Source organism: Cebus imitator, unplaced genomic scaffold (genome assembly GCF_001604975.1).
Source record: "Cebus imitator isolate Cc_AM_T3 unplaced genomic scaffold, Cebus_imitator-1.0 Scaffold41, whole genome shotgun sequence".
In the NCBI taxonomy this organism is placed as follows: Eukaryota; Metazoa; Chordata; class Mammalia; order Primates; family Cebidae; genus Cebus; species Cebus imitator.
Window position 1 is genome coordinate 7,393,231 of NW_016107356.1, and position 16,104 is coordinate 7,409,334.

Sequence of the window (16,104 nt, forward strand, 5' to 3'; positions counted from 1 at the left end):
ATCCCAGCTACTCAGGAGGCTGAGGCAGGAGAATTGCCTGAACCCAGGAGGCGGAGGTTGCGGTGAGCCGAGATCGCGCCATTGCACTCCAGCCTGGGTAACAAGAGCGAAACTCCATCTCAAAAAAAAAAAAGAAAATCAATTAAAAAAACCAAAAAACAAAAATCAAATAACTGAAAACACCTCTCTCTGCCTTCCCAAATAAATATCAGGTAGATATACACAACTAGGGCACAAATACACAACAAACATATTTTTAAAGTCACAAAGTGGCCAAATAAATGCAAATAAAAATAAGAGAGGGTGGTAGGGTGTAGGAAACACTATCATCACATATTACTTTTAAGAGTACAACTTGGTCAAATCACTTCTGAGGAATATTTTGGTAACATGAATCAAAAGTTTTTAAGTATGCGTATTTTTATCTGAAGGAAATAATTGGACAGGTGTATACAATGGATGTAGGCCATGTTTATGCAACGTTATATGTCATGACAACAAAAAGGAAAAACTTCCTTAAAAAATAGAGGAGCAGTCAAACAAATTATGGCCCATTCAACTGATGGAACACTAGTAGCTGTTAAAATGGTGATCTAAATTTCAGTTGATTAACACTAAAATGTGCTCATAGTATAATTATAAGTAAAAATGGCACGAAACATATCTTCCATGTTGTATGTGGGTGAGTGTGCTCATGTCTCCCTAGGAAAGTCTGGAAGGACATATGCTAACATGAAAATACCAATATGTTTCCTTTTTCTGGGTGATATCTATGAGTAATCCTTACCTCTTTATTGTTTTCCATATTGTAAAATTGTCTGTAATGACCATACATGACTGTTATAGTTTGTTTTTAGACCTCAGGTGCAGAGTATTAAGAATTAACTCCTTGGCCAGGCGCGGTGGCTCACACCCGGAATCCCAGCACTTTGGGAGGCTGAGGTGGGCAGATCACTTGAGGTCAGGAGTTCAAGACCAGCCTCACCCACATGCTGAAACTTTGTCTTTACTAAAAATACAAAAATTAGCCAGGTGTGCTGGCGGGCACCTGTAGTCCCAGCTACTCAGGAGGCTGAGGCAGGAGAATTGCTTGAACCTGGGAGGTAGAGGTTGCAGTGAGTCGAGAACATGCCCCTGCACTCCAGACTGGGTGACAGAGCAAGACTCTGTCTTAAAATACAAACAAACAAACAATAAAGCTCGTACAAGGTAGGGAGCAAGTGAAGACCTTTACCCACAAGTCTGTAAGAACATAGGGGTGTCAGATGCCAGGCCACGCCACTGTCCAGGGAACTGCAAATTGTTCACCTTCTCACTTGGTGTGAGGGGCAGCGATAAGAATATTGGTTAGTTTGTGTGTTTGTCCTTGGAATATTTATTTGGGTTATAACCCTCAGCGAGATTACAACTACTGGACTTTTAGTCTTAGAGTAGTGCATCACCAAGAGTGGCCACTAACAGATGTGACGCCAACCAAAAGAAACCACCATCTTGGCATGCATCTGTGTGTTCGTTTCCTATAGTGCCACTACAAAGTACCAACAACCTGGTGGCTTAAACAACAGAAATGTATTGTCTTGTAGTTCTGGAGGTCGGAAATCCAAAATCAAAGTGTCAGCAGGGTTTGTTCCCTCTGACAACTGTGAGAAAGAACCTGTTCCATGCTTCTTTGCCAGCTTCTGGTGGCCTTGGGTGCACCTTGGTTTGTAGACGGCCACCTTCTCCTTCTGGTGTCTTCATGTTGTCTTCCCTGTGTACGTGTTTGTCTCTGTCCAAACTTCTCCTTTTTATAAGGACAGCAGTCATTTTGGATTAGGGATCATTCTAGAGACCCAACTCGATTATCTCTGTAGAGACTCTACTACCACATAATCTTGAAACATCTTGGTGGAAAGAACACGGGCTTTGCAATTATACCTGAGTTTGAATCCTGGCTTTACCACTTACTGGTGAGCGGTAACTGCCTTGAGAAAGTCATGTCATTCTTCAGGACTTGCTTTCTCATCCACATAATGGGGATGTCATGTTGCTGTAAAGATGAGAGATACTCTAGAACGCGCTGGATAAGTGGAGGCTGTCACTACCTGTGAGCAGAGGGCCTTTGCTTTTCAAGGTGAACAGTCTATGAATAAATACATCTGTAAGTGACTCTAATGGGGAGATTCTTAGACGACAAGGATTTTATCTGTGAACCAGGTCAGTTGGCATCTGTACCGGAATCCTTCCTGCCTACATGTGATCACTTGTTTGGAGCCAGCTGTAATTTACAGGTTACTTTTAGGTGAAGCCTGTATAAAACCATTTTACAGCATTCCAACCTGGATGTGACATTTGTTGACCAATGTGTGCCATACTGGGGGTGGGGGGAAAGGGTGCAGCCTTCTAGATATGAAGACCAGCAATGCCTTCTATTCCCACACGTTTATAATCTCGATTCTGCCCCACTCTGATAACCTTCCAGGTTGATTTGAACTGAAGACAAGGACATATATCTTGAGACACTATCATACTCTGTTCAGGTTATCTAGAAGATTATGGAAGTTTCTTCCATTACTAGGGATAAAAATTTGACTTAAATTTAGCTTAGTATTAAAGGTTGCAAATACGTGCTCGGATAGAAGCGAAACCTTGGGTGAATGGGATGGGGACAGGAAGGAGAGAGACCCACGAGCAAAGAGGAAGGAGTTAGTTGTATGGGTGGAAGTTTGAGCTTGGGAGGAACCAGGTAGCGACCTCTCCTCTGAATAAGGGGCGCTCTGGGCCACTTCCTCTTTCTTCGGAACAATTAAGTTGACCGTGGACTTTAATCACATTAGCAGGACAATTTTGAAACAATAATCCGAAAGAACTTTTGCCAGTGACTGCAACTTTTTGGTATCATGGAGATCAGACCGAAGCAAGCTATTTGCCTGATTACTTTTTGACCAATTTATTTTTGGTTTAGTCAGGCTCCTTTCCAAGTCTGTGCTAATCCGAATGGTTACCTTAGTATATCAATGTCCTAGTAACTGTAGCAAGGACATTTTGTTGGAAGTCATTTAAAGCGGGTGTCTTTGAGTCATGTAGCACAGATAGCGGCATTTACTGAGTTTTTTACACCTAATATTGTTCATAAGATTTTATCTGTTGCTACCATATTTGTGAAGTTTATAAAAAATGGGTTATGAACACTATCACAAGGTGGCAAAATCAAGCTTAGAAATCAATCGATTAGTGACTCTGCTGTAAAATAGTATATACACACACAGTTTTTAGTTATACATTTATTAAATACCATTACATTAGAGTTGGTACAAAACACAATTTTTAGCTGGTGGCTCTCTACTGATTACAAAGCAGCCAACATACCATACTGGGGTTTTCAAGCCTCGGGAGCTCACCCAGCAATACGTAGCCAGGCAGAAAGGGTAGACAGAATAAAAATCAGTGAAAGCCAGGATATTAAGAGTTTTGATGGTTAAGGACAAGTGGGCAAATTAAGACTCTGGAAACCGAGAAGGTCTATGGAAAAGAAAACGGCGGAGGTGGACGACAAGGACACAGTAACAGCACAAGGGAATTCACAGTAACAGCACAAGGGGCATTCCGATGGAGCAGACAGGCTGCACCCAGAAAGGTGGGGAGGGGTTGGAAGCAGATGGGCAGACACCAGCGAGCGTGCACAGCCTGAAAAAGTTTTCATGATGGCTCCAGCCTAATTTCCCAACGCTGGTCTCCGGCGCCACAAAACCCGAGCAGCCCGACCGGAGCCGGGTGCCAGCCGCAGGGCCGCCGTGGCTGGCGCAGCGTCCGGAATTCCTGCGATGTCTGGGGCGCGGCGGCGGCTCCTCCCCGCCCCCACCGCGGCCTCCGCCGGCTTTTTCCGGCGAGGGGACCGGCGAGCCCTTCGAAGAACCGGCTCCACGCGCGGACAGCCGCGGCCGGCGCGCTCCCCCGGGAGCCAGGCGAGCGCCGCGCCCGGACCGCGGTGAGAGCCCTCCAGGAACTGGCTAGCGGGGTGGGCTTCCCGGGTCCCCGCCCGAAGGCCGCGGCTTCCCGACCCCTCCCCCGCCCGGAGCCGCGCGCGCCCCCCCACCCCCACCGGCACAGGCGGGGCTGCGGGCGCCGGCGCGGAAGCGCGGAGCGCTGGGGCTGCGGGGGCGGCGGCGCGGGAGGCCGCGCGCGCTCCCCGGGCCGCAGTCGGCGCGGGCGCGGGCGCGGCGGGCTCGGGGCGGGGCGAGGCGGTCGGGAGGCGGCGGGCGCTCGCGCACAGGCCGGGCCGCCGCCTCGCCCCCCCCCTTCCTCTGCCCCTTCCCTCCCTCGGCCCAGCGGTCCCCCTCCTTTCCCCTCCCCCGGGCGAATCACGCGCCCTCCTCTGACACTCGTAGCGGGCCTGAGCTCCGAATTTATCCTTCACGTGACCTGAGGGGGGTTGGGTGGTTGGCTGGGGACGGAGGGGGAGACGGAAAGGAGGGAACGGAATCTGCCGTTACCCGAGCAACAGGCCCCGCCCGCCGGCTCGGGCCGGGGGGCGGGAGAAGGACGTCAGCACGTCAGCCGGGGTTTTGCGTTTTGATTGACAGTTGCTATAGCGACCGGGTCGGTCCGTCGCCATTTTGTTGGTTGGTTTTTTTTTAAACCCTTTCGCTTCCCGCCCGAATAATAATAAAAAGCCCCATTGGAGTGAGGCGGGGGTGGCGGCGGCAACCGCGGCGGGGGTATCCGGGGAGACTGCTGCCGTCGCTGCTGCTGATCGCGGCCCAGGTCGGGCTCAGGGAGCGGACACCCCGAGCGGGGGGTGCGGGCGCCGCCGCCGCCGCTTCTGCTGCTGCTGTTCCTGCTGCTGCTGTTGGTGCCGCTGCCGCCGCCGGCGAGCGGGCGGGACCGGTGTGAGTGCGAGTGTGTGTGCGAGGGAGCGTGTGCGAGGGCGAGTGTGCGCGCGGGTGTGCGGGTGTCTGCGAGTGTCTGTCTGTCTGTGCGGGGACTCGGGGGCGGGCGGTTCGGGCTCTCCTGGCGGAGCCGCCGCCGCCGCCGCCGCCCGGGCCCCGGCGCTTCTCGCTGCGCAGGTTCGGAGCGCGCGCCATTTTGTGAGATTTACAAAATCCTCTTCGGGAAGAAGCCGCCTGCAGCAGCCGCCGTTCGGCGCCCGGCCTCGTCGCCGCCGCCCTCCACGCCGGGCCGGGCCGCGCGGCCCCGCCGCCGGGACTCGGGGCCCGGGGACTGCGGTATTTGCCGGGGAGGGGGCTATCGCCTCCCCGGCCCCGGGCGCCGCTGGAATCGCGAGCCGGGGAGAGACTGAGCAGGCTGCGGCGCGGCCAGAAGCCGGAGCGCCGGGGGCGGAGAGAGGCGGCCGGGGCGGCGCTGGCTGCGGAGGCCGCGGCGGGAGCGGGAGCGCGGCGCGGGAGCCCGAGGCTGAGACTCACCGGAGGAAGCGGCGCGAGCGCCCCGCCATCGTCCCGGTGAGTGTCCGGCCCGGCCGCGGCCCCACCCGGCCCGGCGCGCGGCTCCCCCGGTGGCCCGCAGCCGGGCCCGCGCCGAGGCCGGCCGGGCGGAGGGAGGGACCTGCCATTTTAGGAGGAGGTGCCGCGGACCCGGGGCTGGCCGCCGAGGGAGGGAGCCCCAGGCCCAGTCCCGGAGGAGCGGCGGGCGCGAGCGGAGGGAAAGTTGCGGAGGGTGGGAGCGGGGGCCGCGGCCTCCGGGGAGCCGGGGCCTGGGGGGCCGCAGACAGCGCCAGACCTTCTCTGGCCGCCCGGGCGAGGGGGTGGAGGTTGTCTTCCTCCTCCTCCTCCTCTTCCTCCTCATCCTCTTCCCCCAGCTCCTCCCTCGTCCCTCCTCTCGGTCCCCACCAGTGTGGGAACCGCCGGGGTGCTTCGCAAGGACAATGCACGGGTTAAGAAAATGGGGCCGGCTGCTGGGTGGGCGAGGACGGCCGGGCCGGGCCGGGCGCCGGCGAAGGTCGGGAGCCGTTGCCTCGGCGGCCCTGGGGGTCCGCGCCGGAGCGAGGGGCACTCGCTGGCCTCCGAAGTTGGGCGGGGAGCGCGAGTGTCCCCGGCGGCTCGGGGTGGAGGGATGACCTGCTCGGCAGTCGGGGGAGTTGGTCGCTGAGGAGGTGAATTAGTATGGATACCTGTGTATCACCACAAAACTTCACGAGTCTATTTATAGGCACAAACCCACTCTCGCTTCGGAGCCACCAAAGCTGCTGAGTAGCTCAGCACTTGGCGAAAGGCTCCTCCCTAATCTGAAATAGTTAAAAATGGTAAAATTAGTGAGTCAGTGACTCCGGCTTTTTGCCTGTGCCTTTCGCCCAACCCTAGGTGACACGAATCCTGTAATCTAGGCGCAGCGCATGAATGCCAGCACCATTTGGTTCTTGAATTCCACCCAAATTGTCAGAAAATACACCTTAGAACATTGTTTTTACACCCAGTTAAAGATTGGGACGAAGAGTGCCAGATGCTGTTCTCAGGGTTTTCAGTGGATTGACGAGCTTGCCCAACCAGTAGGAACTGTTCCCATTTTATAGATGAGGAGACTGAGACTGGGGAAGGGCACTGACTGGTCTAAGGTCATACAGCTGGGAATCCAGGAACCAGGAGGCTGTAGCCAGTCTGGACTCGTAAACCACTAGGGTGTAACTCATTATTAGAAATACTGGCAAATTTTGAAGTGATTCGTGTGTGAATGACTCAGGACTGTAACCTAGAGATTGTATCCCCGTACGTTTTTTGTCATGAAAAAGTAAGGTAATGGTAGTGAGCCCTCTTACTGAAACTTTTCAGTCCTTTTTTTCCCCCCAAGAAAACAATGTAGTCAATTTTTGAAAGAAAGGTATTAAAAGTATTCCTTGGTGTGTTTTGTACTTCACACTTAATTTTGATTATAGTTATCTTCTGAGTATTGATGAGTCATAAGAAAGTTTCGTGTAAAGTTATGTTTATTTTATTCTATGAATGCTTAAGGTTCCTCTGTAACCCCTTTATACTTTGTGTCCAAAATGTTAATGAATATTAACACTTTGATTTTGGGGTGCTTTAGTAATTCAGTGGAATTACCTATAGCTTTTGTTTTCTTAAATTTCTTATATGTTAAGTTACTTGAAGAGAATATTGTTTTCAAGTAAACTTTTAAAAATGTGAGGCTAGAACTAAAGTTTCATGTGCTAAGGTTTTAAACTGCAGATCTTTTCAAAGAAACTGGTTATGAAAAAAGCTTACTCGATTATAGTTTTTTTTTTTTTTTTAACATGTATTTCAGGTATCCCAGTGCAGGATTTTCCTTGGCATAGCAGTGGTGTTTATGGTAGCTGTCCAAATTTATTTAGATTTCACACCATGCCAGAAAGTTAAGGATTCCTGTCAATGTCTACACACAGTTCTCTTGTAAGACTAGGTGTAAAAAGTTTATTTTTACCTCAAGAGAGGCAGACGTTCAGAGATTATTATAGGAAGAAGAGTCTCCTCTTGTGTTTGCACCATGAGGGCACACTCGTGTTTACCTGGTGGGTGTTGAAAAAAGGTTTGAAGGAATAGACTTGAATGAATGGTAATGATTGGTAGGGGTGGGAAATGGACTAAGTGACCTAGTGAGATCTTTGTTATTGTTAGGAATTTGAGATCTAAGTATAAGATCATTTCTTAAACCTTTTAAAGATATTTTGGTGGACCCTGTTAGAAACTTAACAAACACATTATTTTGTGCAAGGGATTTAAAAACTAGTAAGTCCAGGTTTTTAGAGGCAGTAACATTTAAGATAATCGAAAACGTTCTATATTAGCGCAATGTCTTGTTAGGGAATGTGGATAGTAAAAACGACCAGTTGTTAAAAAAATTTTTTCCCCTCTAAAATACTGTCTGATGTTTGCTCCTTAGTGTTATTTACGAGAGTTATTGTTATGGAGAGTTAATGTTTATGACTTAATAAAGATATGGGGGTGGAGAGGCCTAGGTAACTGCAACAATGTATTTAAGCGATTTACATTGGGTTTTTATAGTGCTATGAATATTTATCTGCAAAAGGAAAATTCAGGATACCTTGTTATAAACATGATAAGATGGTGACCTTTGGCATGCATTTTGTTTTGTAACTACACAAATGAAGTGTTAATTTGGATTCAGTCTTGGTTTTCACTTGAAAACCATTTTTTTTTTTTTTTTTTTTAAAGAAGCTTAGAAATTTAGACTGCCCTGAGGTGTGTTTGTGTGCCTGTTTATGGTTGACAAGTATCTAGTTATGAGAAGAAAATGTGGATATAATTAACTATTATAGGCGAAAAGGGAATTGCCTTATATATGCCATTAAACACAGACTAGTAGAAGATTGGACTTCACTTGTGACTTTCTTGGTACTTGTGATTAGGTGTGTGCCAGTTTGTCTTTGCTTTGACATTAGCTTTCCTTGTATTTCAGAGGGCTTTCACATTTCCTATACATACATAGGAAACAGTTTCACTCTGCCCCCCCACCCCCCCGAAGCTTATCTCAATCCAGCAAAACCCAAAAACTTCCAGAAAGTCTTTATCAAGAACTTAGTGCTTCATCCCCAAAGTTGTGTTAGTCTTATTTTGTAGTATTCATAAGCAGTTATTTAAGCCGAACTAAGAATCTTTACTCTCTGTTGAGTGTTTCCGTGATTTTACCCCCCATTTATGTTTGTCTATTTTAGACTTAGGAGTAAAGATATTACTTGAAACTATTTTATGTGTTTCCTGAAACTTGATACTAATAGTTTGCCCTGTGAAAGTGAGTTGTGTGACTAGTAGAATAGCACCTTATGTATATATATAGTGGTTTTGCCTTTTAAAAGACTTTTTACCAGATGTTATCTTGACTGTTGGGCAACTATCTGATGGCTGGAGAAGTTGTGGTAATTTATAATCCAAAGCTAGCTCAACTTTGGATTAAAAAGTTTGGAGAGTTAAAATTTGTGTTTAATTACTTGGAAAAATCAGCAAATTATATTAAATTACCTAAAATTTCTTCTCAGTTGCTCCCCAATGAAAAAAGCTTTTGAAATCTTGCTTTATGTCAGTGCTACAATGTTAAGCTAGAGTTGTAATGTTTACTGTAGGGGTGTTTGAAAGTGAAATGTAGACTTCATGTGACTGAAATAATAATTGAAGGTTCATATTGGGTAATTGAAGACAGATCTTATTTCTTAATCTGCTGGCTGCAAGCAGCCTTAGTTTTTTTTTTTTTTTTTTTTTAAGTGAAAACAAAATGATGTGGAGATATTGCACTGTAGAAGCCAGCTAGGTATTTAAAAAGTTAAGCGTTTGCTTTGATATCCTACTTCCAAAGTACTAAAATGAGTGAGAATTGTTTGCTGGAGATAATACCTTACATTGAACACCAAAAATAGTGTGGTTCCTTCTGGGCATATGTTTTGCTAATGTAGAACCATTTTGGTGTCTTGGCAATTGATTCTTCTACCAGAGCTATGTCTCTTCTCTTCTAGAAGGTGATTTTTAAAAGATGGTATTAAAAACTAAGTTTTGACAAATTACATATGTGTATATATACACACACACACTTTTGTTGTGAGGCACATGCTCATGTCTGATATACAGTGAGTAATAGCTTAAAATGTGTCCTTGTTCTTGTTAGTGACTATTCTTGTTTTATCTCCCCATGTTAGAAAAGTTTAATTGATTTTTGGAGGGGGCCCACTGAGATGGTTTAACATGGAATGAAACTGGCTTTCAGCATCAGCTCTGTTTTAAATAATCCCTGTTCATTAAATAACCCCCTAATTTTTCTAAGTGTATAAAATTTCCAGTGACGAGATTTGATTTTTTAATTTTTAAAAAGCTTTCACAAAAATCTTTTCTGTATTATCATTATCTATATTATTCGATAATATAGAGCCATTGTGGCATCTTGGCAGTTGGCTCTTCTACCAGAGCTATGCGTTTTCTCTTCCAGGTTTTTCAAAAAAGCTTTCACATGTCTGTAAAATGTTCTGGACGTGTATGGTTAAGGCTTGCATCTCAGCACCCGTGTATTCAGGCAAAAAGATGCTTGAGGCCAGGTGTGGTGGCTCACACCTGTAATCCCAGCACTTTGGGAGGCCTGGGTGGGCGAATCACTTGAGGTCAGGAGTTCGAGATCAGCCTGGGCAACATGGTGAAACCCTGTTTCAAAAGAAAAGACATCTTGAATTGTGACATTTGTCTGCTTGCTATTTAGTTACAGACAGCAGTTGAGGCAGCATGATGCTGTGGAAAGATATCTTGCCCGTGAAACTGTGAAGAGTCTCCAGTCTGGCTGATCTGAGTCTCAACAGGTTCTGTTGGCTGTGTGACTTTAGGCACAGTGATTTCACCAGACATCAGTTTCTTCATCTGTAAGATGAGGTTGATAGTAATTAGCATAGGAATCTTGTGAAAATTGAGATAATGCATGTACATTTCTTCATGGATTTCTTTCTCCCACTTTTCCTCTCATCTTCATTCATACTCATATTGTGATCCTAGCATAAGTATTTTCTTCAGGGAGACCCACCCCAAACCCTAGTCCAGGTAGCTTTTTTGGCCATTCTTTTTTTGGCGAAGCAGGACCATTTGTTTTTCTTTGACAACCGTTACTGCAAATACAGTTATTCATATATGTTCACATATATAATTGTTCATTTAATTTCAGCTTTTCCTTCTGAGATTTTAAAGTCTGTTTGGACAGGAGTAAGGCTTTCTTGATGATGGCTATAACTCCAGTGCCTGGCACAAAGGGAGTTTAGGTTAATGGAATGATGGAATGCGGAACCTGTATGCGGAATCCTTCCTGACTACCACTCCTTAGCCATGTCATCTTGGGCAAAATAGCTTCTCCTTGCTTCAATATCCTATATGTCAGGTATAGATAGCACTGGCTGCCTTCCCCAGGATTTTGAGAGTATGAAATGAGACAGTATAATGAAATGCTTTGTAAAAGTGTAAAATGCCATGTAAATATAAAATGGCACGGTAGCAATAGTCTCAGTAGTGGGATTATCCAGTAGGAAGCTTTATCGTGACATAAAGTAAGAATTTATAATTCGAGTTTTAGCTTTGCTGAGTTGGTTGGTAGCTGCTATTTAATAGTTATGATAAATTTAAGCTTTCTTATATGTACTAATTAGAATGTCGATGGCCCTGTTTCTGACTACGGTGGCTTAAACAGGAAGTTTATTTTTCCTTCATGAAACAACAGTATAACTTATCTAAGGCTGATATGGTGGCACCATGATATGAGGGAGCTTGGTTCCTTCTGTCTTGTCGCTTTCCTGTGCTTAAGGAGATACCATTTTCTTCACAGTACAAGGCAGCTTCCCACTACATCCATGGTCCAGGAATAGGATTTTGGGAAGGCACGTTCCATCCTTTTAAAGACAAACCGGAAGTTGCATACGTGTCTTTTGTTCATACCCTGTTGGTCAGAACTTAGTCATGTGGCCATATTTAGATGCAAAGGAGTTTGGGATATGTGGTCTTTGATAGGTGGCTATTTGACTGAAAATTTGTGTTTACTGAAAGAAGGGGAGAATGGGGGATAATTACATGTTGCCCGTCACACTTTAAAATGTTTTGAGAGAAACTTACAGAAATAAACTTTGAAAAGACAATGGATTGCTCTAATAAGTTTATTTTCTGTATTTGATCATTAATCTCTTAAACTATGGTATGCAAATTCAAATAGACAATTACTTATGCAAAATACACATATATGGTCAGATTAGAAAAATGTAGCTCTTAATAGTGAAGGGATTTTGGGACTAATAACAATTATTTTACTGACACGTTATTTTCTGATAGAAACATGGTTCTTGATTGCTGTGATTGCATCATACAAACAATATTTGAAACAGCTTTTGCATTTAGTGTTAGTAGTTAACTAGACCATACTGTATGTCTTCCTCTCATATCCTCAGCAGACAATGCTTTGATAACACTTGATGTTGTCAGGATTTCATAAAGATTTGAGTCACTGAACACTACAAGAAGGATGATAGCAGAGATATTTAAACACACATTTACTATCTCTCTTTAATTCCAGTGGGTGCGAAAAAAGAGAAATGTGTAAGATTCCTTTTAACTATATTATTAGATCTAGTAGGGACTTGGGAAAACTAATGGTTCCCGAGCAGTCTTCTGGAGAACTTGTCAAAAGTTAAGAGATTTCTAAGCTCAGATGCTTCTCTTTCTATAGGTTTGGAGTGATGCACTGGAATCTGCTTTCTTAATAAGGACTCCAGGTCATCCTGATGTAGTAGGTACATTTTGAGAAACACTGATACAGTTCATTTCTCACATATTAGGGAAGGAGATGGGTGCAGAGGACTAGTCGGTGCCTCACAATAAGCAGGCCTGGGACTACCATTATTTTTCCTGACTCTTGGTTCTTTGTTCTTTCTACAGAAGAGGTGATAAAGGACAAGGTGTACGGAGTACAGTGGGATTTTATAGGGATAGTTCTCATAAAGTAAGTATGTGGCTTTTTATGTGGGAGCTCATGTCTAGTGAATGGTTGGCTCAATTGTCCTTTTTGCCCTATAGAAAGATAATCTGCATATTTAAATACTCAAGTGAATATTTAAAGGTGAAGTCAATATTTAAAGTGAAGTAAATATTTAAAGGTGAGAAGCTGAAGGTTTTAAATAAGGTTTTGTTAGTATCAGTACTATAGTGGGCAATATATATACAGCATTAGAGTAGATGTATAGGAAGCTACTTGCTTGCATGATTAGAGGGAACAAAGGTAGTTCTTGTCCTCAAATTACTACTTCACTTTTCCATTGCTTGTAATTTTCACTGTTGGAATTCATTCCATTAGATTAAGATAAAATCTGAATTCCCTAATTCAAAATGAGAATATTCCTGGAGGAATATTCTTTACTTGTTGTCAGGTTAGCACTTTATTTTGATCAGTTAGTTGGCTGTCATTATTATTAGATCTAGCCTGGAAACCCCGCAACACTCAATTGGAGCAGGTGTGCCTGTTTTTGCTCCTTAAAGTTGCCTTTTGGCCTGCCAAGCCCCCCTTTCCTGTACCCATACAAACCCTAAACCCCAGGCCCCACCAGCAGATGAGGAGATGAACAGAAGAGCAGAAGAATGGCAGAACGGCGCGGCAGAGAGGAGAAGGCGAGTCTGAGTGCTGAGAGGAGTTCCACTGGGGGCGGTCAAAGAGGAGATCAGCCGTTTAGTGCAAGTGTCAGTCCAGAAATCGGAGTGATGCTTGCGCTAAGAACGTTTTGGAAAGGAGGAAAGAATACAGGATGTGTGCCCTTTGCTGAGAAAAATGAAGGATGTTTGAGAAATGTCAGCTTGTGGTGTGGTCATGGGAAGGTTCATGTGAAGATTCTCTGGTGGTCAGAAGTTGTGTTAGCCTGCCTCAATGGCTTCCTATCACTGAGAGTGTTGGTAATGGCACCAAGGGTAATTCTGTCTAGGACTCACTGCACTTGATTAACTATTGGACTAGAGGGCATGTCCCTGTTTTCTTACTGTTTTATTTGTTAGGGCTTCTATTTGAGCAGTCTTATAAAACATAATATAAGGTACAGTTCTGATCATCTAGATTATTTTAGTTTTTAAAGATCTACAAGTAGTGTATAGTTGAAAAACACAAGCCCTATGGAATGATAGCAGATAGCAGATCATTTCCCCCTTCTCATGCGCCATAATAATAACTATTCAGTTTTTCCTACCAGAAATGTATGCATGTGTACATCCCAACACAATTATTTTAATATGTATTGTGTTAAAGAACTACGTATAAGCCTATTATTTTTAAGTGCATAGACAGTAGGTGTATGTGTATGTGTAAATGTACACATTGTCAATGTACTTAAAACCCAAACCGAATGGGATCATGCATACTAATCACAGTTTTGCAACTCAGTTTTGCAACTTTTGGTTTATCTTAGAAATATTTCGATATCAGCTCACAGAGCTCCCGTTTGTTTTTTTCTTTTTCTTTTTAATTTGAGATGGGGTCTCACTTTGTCACTGAGGCTGAAGTGCAGTTGCACGATCATAGTTCACTGCAGCCTTGCCCTCCTGGGCTCAAGTGATCCTCACACCTCAGCCTCCTGAGTAGCTGGGATTACAGGTGTGCACCACCATGCCCAGCTAATTTTTAAGTTTTTTGTGGAGACATAGTCTTGGTATGTTGCCTGGGCTGGTCTTGAACTCCTGGCCTCAGTGATCCTCCCATCTTGTCCTCCCACAGTGCAGGTGTGAGCCACTGTACCCAGCCCCTATTGGTTTTAATGGTTGTATCCTGTTTTATGGATGTACCACTATTTAGTCAGACTGCATTAAAGAACATTTAAATTAATATTTTTGCTCTTTTAAACAATGTTGCTGTGTACTTCCTTGCATATATAGTTGTGTTCTGTGAGTATTGGCAATAGGATACCTATTTATAAGGAAGGTGGCTGGTTCACCAGGTTTATACACATTTGAATATGTATTGCCATATTGTCTTCCAGAAAGTAGCACTAGTTTATGCTTTCACCAGCAGTGTTTGAAAGTGTATAGTTTCTCAAATCTCACCAACACTGTTGTTATCCGTCTTAGATTTTTCTGAATGTAATAGGTGAATAACGATGTCTAGTTGTTTGGATTTGCATATCTTTAATTATGACTGAGTTTGAACACCTTAAGTTGTGCTATAAGCTTTTTATTTTAAATAACCAAATATTCTTCATCAGATATGTGCTGTAGTTGAAGTATTTTCTGGTTTCCCTTTATTTCTTTACTCTGTTGGTTGAATAACTGATGTTTTGATAAATTGTAAATGCCTGCAGAAAAGGGGGCTCTTGTTCTTCAATTGACAGAGGACATTTCTTCAGAAATGTTCTTCAGAGGACATTTGCATGTTCTTTGTATGAGATATGAGTGGTGATGGCAGAAGCTTTTGACTACAAAAGTGAATAAGATTTGGTTACATCTGTTTTTAATGTTGAGATAGGTGTGTGAATACAGGAAAACTTAAACACAGACAAGACCGTGGCTGTTAACAGAGGGCTTTACAAGTGGAGAGCTAGAAGGGCACAGGAAGTAAGACAGTTCTGGGGATTTGAGTGTGTATTGTGGAGGAGATGGGACTGGATTTCGATCTTGAAGAGTGGATAGGCTTTTTGTGGTGGAATCTGGGGACTTGACAGTCTACTGGATGAAGTCACATGGACAACCACTGGTGGTGGGCGAGATGAAGGTGACTTTGGAGAATGACAAGAATCATATGCCTGAAGCGTCAGATGAGAGAGGGAGGGAGAGTGAGTTTGGTATGCTCAGGAAGTGAAGGGGACAGTTGTGGACATGAGAGGGGTGATGAATCTTAAATTTTATAAAGAATTTGAATTTGGGGCGATTGAGGGTTTTTCAGCAGGGAATGAGGACAGATCTCTGGGTTAAGGGGAGGTGACACACTGTAGTGTAAGAAGGAGGGTTTGGAAGGCAGGACCATTCTAGATGTAATGTATAAGCATGAGGGAATACGAAGAGGTGAAAAGTAGAAGACAGATGGGAAAACCTTAAAAATATTCTTAATTATACTTTAATTTCCAACAGACCAAAGTGAGTATTTCTGGATTCAAACAGCAATGTAACCAAGTTTTTGGATAGGAAGAAGAGTATTAAGCTTTGTTGGCAGCATAGTAAAAGGTTTTAGGAATGCAGTGATTGATTTAGTGGGACATGGAGAGTATTTCGTACTGAGGACATGAAGGAACTGTTGAAGAACAGAAGATAGAATTATTATTGTAGTTCAGAACTTACATTAGGAACAGGTGGAAGTAATTTGCAGCACCATTAAATATGAGCTAAAAAATGGGACAATGGGAAAAAGCAGTGTTTGAAGCTGTGAATCTGTAAAGGAAAAGGTTGTGTCATAATTCATGGTTTGGAAAATAGAGAGTAGCTGAGCATGTGAGCAATTTCATTTTTTCTGAACATGTTAGTATTTGCCTAAAAAAATCTCATGTTCTCATTAGCTGGGCGTGGTGGCGTGCGCCTGTAGTCCTAGCTACTCGGGAGGCTGAGGCAGGAGAATTGCTTGAACCCGGGAGGTGGAGCTTGCAGTGAGCCGAGGTTGTGCCACTGCACTCCAGCCTGGTGACAGAGTGAGACTCTGTCTCAAAAA

At 44.5% G+C, this 16,104-nt stretch overlaps 1 protein-coding gene across 5 annotated transcripts in view; it reads left to right on the forward strand.

Annotated features, from left to right (window-relative positions):
* The first annotated feature begins 3,254 nt into the window (after positions 1-3,254).
* DYRK1A (dual specificity tyrosine phosphorylation regulated kinase 1A) overlaps positions 3,255-16,104 on the forward strand; it is a 139,264-nt gene continuing 126,414 nt past the window's right edge. The window contains exon 1 of one of the 5 annotated variants that reach the window (XM_017526240.2): positions 3,255-3,967. The gene's annotated coding sequence lies outside the window, so the exon portion shown is untranslated. Of the gene's footprint in view, positions 3,968-4,733; positions 5,439-16,104 lie in introns of those variants that run through there. The other 4 variants (XM_017526246.2, XM_017526242.2, XM_017526245.2 and 1 more) reach the window with 4 other exon arrangements.